Source organism: Chrysochloris asiatica, unplaced genomic scaffold, assembly GCF_000296735.1.
Source record: "Chrysochloris asiatica unplaced genomic scaffold, ChrAsi1.0 scaffold00207, whole genome shotgun sequence".
NCBI lineage: Eukaryota > Metazoa > Chordata > Mammalia > Afrosoricida > Chrysochloridae > Chrysochloris > Chrysochloris asiatica.
The window spans coordinates 1,634,554-1,636,189 of record NW_006408725.1 but is presented as its reverse complement, the minus strand read 5'-3'; positions in this window follow the sequence as shown (position 1 = coordinate 1,636,189).

Here is a 1,636-nt window from a genome sequence, read left to right as displayed (position 1 = left end):
GGATAGACACATCATAGTTTGGGTGTCAGGGAGGACAATCACAAAAAGGGGGAGGGATATGGAAGAACAAATAAGGGAACACTGGGGCAGGTTTGCATGGGCTAAACAGGACAGAGATAAATAGGGATGCATGCTCAGCCTTGGAACAACAGAGCTCTGTGATACAGGGATCGAAGCATACTCTGAAAAGAGAGGAAATAATGTTAAGATGCTTGAATTTCTTATGAATATTAGTTTTCCTTGCCTACTATTAGCGTAGTGGTTACGAATCGGGCTGCGAACCTTAAGGTCAGCGGTTCGAAACTACCAGCTGCTCCGCGGGAGAAAGATGAGGCTTTCTACTCTCGTAAAGATTTACACCCTCGGAAACCCTGTACAGGGTCGCTATGGGTCGGACCCGACTTGATGGCACATAACAACAACAACAACAACTATTGTAAAATAGACACTTGAGTGAAAGAGAAAGGAATTTTGGGAAATATGATTACAGAAAGCTTGTAAGCCCATCTTTAGCCTATAACTCATTAGAATATCTAAAAGGGGCTCTAGAATGTACCCAGAAATAGGCTTCTTGTGGAGCCTTTGTAGTGTATAGGACCTTAGGTGGAATCCTGAGCCCCATCCAGAACCTTCTTAGGTGGGACATTCCCACTAACAAGGACAAGTAGCCCAGCCTGGAGCAGCTAGAAAAATAGAAGATACTTCTTGAAAGAAAGATCAGTGGGGGGAGAAAAACTGGCAGTTTGATTGGCTACTACAAGTACATGCAAGTTGTTCACTGGTCAGCCATCAAGGCAAGCAATCAAATCCCTTCGGGACAAACCCCTCTCCAAGACTGAAACTTAAAGAGAATACACAAGCAGGCATGTAAGCTTGCTGGCAACTACATTGGTTTACTGGTGAGTGAAGTGGTGGAAGGACAGCAGTGAAGATAAGGGCTGAATCTGACTGTTCCATAGACCCCCGTTGACCTGGAGATGAGAGATAGAAGAGGAAGGGCTGGTTGGTCAAAAGTATGGTGAGACTTGTGGACTCCTGAAACCATGGACAAGGACATTACCATGTAGGGCTATGAGAGTGAAATGTGCAGCTGATATGAAGTGGGGGGAGACACACAAAACTGCCCAAACTCACAGATAGTACCCATTTGACATAGCTTCGATGGCTTGATGATCACAACTTGACTAGAAGAAAGTAAACAAATTTGATAAAGGAACCATGTGTAAATTGCTACAATTTGATGAACTTGACCTATACGTATGGATGCATAGCTCAAAATACCAACTGGAAGGGAAGGATTCTTCACATCAAGGATAAATCATATCCCCTCTGTATGCAGCAAATTAGACACTGGCTTCCTAAAATGTGTGCAGGAAGGTAGACTCCCCACTGAATAGTTTTCATCTTGTCTAGATGAGTCTTGTGAAAGGAGATGGGAATAGATTCTTATGACTCAATAGTGAGTAATTGTTATCTTGACTAATTGTGATTGTCACAACGATAAAGATAGAAGTTTTGTAACATAAAGGGGAGAGTAGAAAAAAAAATCTACATTTCCATTTCCATTCTTCTAAGTTTTTGTTGCTATCGTGGCAGTTATTGTTCCCCCTGGCAATTATGCTGTGTCACCCAGGTG